The 2,500-nt window shown below is 80.6% G+C and overlaps 1 non-coding gene across 1 annotated transcript; it reads left to right on the plus strand.

Annotated features, from left to right (window-relative positions):
* Nucleotides 1–1,297: 1,297 nt before the first annotated feature.
* On the plus strand, nucleotides 1,298–1,450 carry LOC142077598 (5.8S ribosomal RNA). The gene has a single exon (XR_012671927.1). It is a non-coding gene; the product is annotated as a 5.8S ribosomal RNA (ribosomal RNA).
* The last annotated feature ends 1,050 nt before the right edge of the window (nucleotides 1,451–2,500 follow it).

Here is a 2,500-nt window from a genome sequence, read left to right on the forward strand (position 1 = left end):
GGCGCCTCCAGGGGCGGGAGTCGCTCCCGCAGAGCCCCTGGCTGGGCGCCGCCCGTGCCCGTCGCGCGGGCAGCCGTGCCGGGGAGGGGTCCCGCTGCCCCCCCCTCTCCGCGGTCCGGTCTCGGCGGAGGAGACCGCGGCGCGGTCGGCCGCGGCCGGCCCGCCTGCCTCGAAACGGGTGGACCCCCCCCGGCGGGAGCGCGGGCTCTCCGCCGAGGGGGCGGCGAGCCCCCGCGGCGGGGGCTCGCCCGGCGGCCGCCGGGCCGCCGCGCCCCGCCCCGTCGCAGCGCTGCGGCGCGCTGCGCTCCGCTCCCTCCCCCTCGCCCCCCGGCGAGCGCTCGGCGGTCCCGCGCCGCCGGCCGCCGGCGAGGGCGGCACCCCGGCCGAGCGGCGGCGGCGCCGCTCGGCGTGTCGGCCGGCCGGAGGGCGCCCGCCGCCGGCCGCGGCTGTCCCGGCCCGGGCCCCGCCCGTCGCTTCCCCGCCGCCCTTCCCGGCCGCGCCGGGCGGGCGGGCGCGCGGGCGGGGGCGTCCCACTCCCGGTCTCCGCGTGGAAACGGGGAGAGCGGGCGCCGCCCCCGCCTTAGCGCCGTCCGCCTCGTCGCCTGGCGCGTGCCCGCGGAAGGGGGCCGAGGCGGGGGGCGGCGGCGGCGGCGGTTCCGGGCGGGCGGCCGCGCCGGCGCGGCGGCGGGCGCCGTCCGGCGGGCCGCGGGCGGCGTGCCGCGTCGCCGGCTCGGGCTCCGGCGGTCGCCGCCTCCGGCGCGGCCGGCGGCGGAGCCGCGGAGGCGCCGGCGGGGCGAGCCGCGGGAAGGGGAGCCGGCTGTCGTAGCGCGGCGCAGGTTGTGGGCGGAGGCGCGCGCGCGCGGGGGTCCGGCGGGGCGCCCCGCTGCTGCCGCCCGGCAGCAGCATCCGTTGTCCCGAGCGAGGCGGGCGGGCGGCGCGGCCGGGCGCGTCGCCGCCTCCGTGCGGAGGCCGGGCCGAGCCCGGGCGCCTGGGCCGCCTCCGAAACGCGCAAGGGGCGTCTGCCCGCTGTGGGTCGAGTCGGGAGCGCGGGCTCCCCGCCCTTGCCGTTCGGGGTTTTTTCCCGTTCCCTTTTTCCCTTCCGCTGGGTGTGCTCGTACGGTCAGGCGAGGCGAGGCCTCTCCGCCGCGGCCCGTGGCGCCGCGCCGCGGCCCCCTCCGCGCGGGCGGGGGGGGCGGGCCGGCGGGCGGGCGGGCGGTGGGCCGTCCTCCGAGAGGGGCCGCTGCTGGCGAGCGGTCCCGGCCCCCCCGCGCGCGCGGGGCGGTGCCGAAAGGCAGACAACTCTTAGCGGTGGATCACTCGGCTCGTGCGTCGATGAAGAACGCAGCTAGCTGCGAGAATTAATGTGAATTGCAGGACACATTGATCATCGACACTTCGAACGCACTTGCGGCCCCGGGTTCCTCCCGGGGCTACGCCTGTCTGAGCGTCGCTTGACGATCAATCGCCGGCTGGGCCGCCCCCCCTCCCCCCCCCTCCCCGGGGTGGGGAGGCGGCGGCCGCAGCGGCGCGGCTGGGGTGCCTCGCAGGCCCGCGCGCGGCCTCGGGCCGGGGAAGCGGTTCGCCGCCGCCCGGCGCCGTCGGCCCAAGGGCCTTCGTCCCCCTAAATCGAGACTCGGGGAGCGCTCCGAAGCTCCCCGCTCCCGGAGCGCCCGCTGGGCGGAGCCTCGTCCCGTCGGGGCCGCGCCAGGGTGCGTCGGGCCGGTCGGGCCCGGCGCGGCGGCGGGGAGAGAGAGTGGGGGGGGGAGGCGCGGGCCTCGCCCCCGGCCTCCCGCGCGGGCGGCTGTCTGCGGGTGGGTACCGCGGCGGTACCGTGCCGTGCTGCCGCGCGCGCGCGCGCTGTGCCGGGGACGGGGGTCGTCCCCGTCGCCCCCCCCCGCCACCGCCTTTCTCCCCGACTCCCCCGCCGCGCCCCGGGCGGCCGCGGAGGGGGCGGCGCGGCGGCGGCGGCGTTCCGCGCGTGCGGTCGCCGTCGGCGCCGGCCGCCTCGGGCCGCGGCGCCCGGGCGCCCGCCCGGCCGTCGTCGCCCCTGGCCGTGCCCCGGGGGCCGTCTCCGGGCGCGTCTCGACGCGTGTCGGGCCGTCTCCGGGCTGGGGCTTTCGCCGCGAGCGGCGGCGCGAGACCGCAGCAGCAGCAGCAGCAGCAGCAGCAGCAGCGCTGGCGGTGCGTTTGGGCTTGCGACCTCAGATCAGACGTGGCGACCCGCTGAATTTAAGCATATTAGTCAGCGGAGGAAAAGAAACTAACGAGGATTCCCTCAGTAACGGCGAGTGAAGAGGGAAGAGCCCAGCGCCGAATCCCCGCCCCGCGGTGGGGCGCGGGACATGTGGCGTACAGAAGCCCCCCTCCCCGGCGGCGCTCTCGGGGGACCCAAGTCCTTGTGATCGAGGCCGCAGCCCGCGGACGGTGTGAGGCCGGTAGCGGCCCCCCGGCGCGCCGGGCCCGGGGCTTCTCGGAGTCGGGTTGCTTGGGAATGCAGCCC

Source organism: Calonectris borealis, unplaced genomic scaffold (genome assembly GCF_964195595.1).
Source record: "Calonectris borealis unplaced genomic scaffold, bCalBor7.hap1.2 HAP1_SCAFFOLD_319, whole genome shotgun sequence".
Classification (NCBI taxonomy): Eukaryota; Metazoa; Chordata; class Aves; order Procellariiformes; family Procellariidae; genus Calonectris; species Calonectris borealis.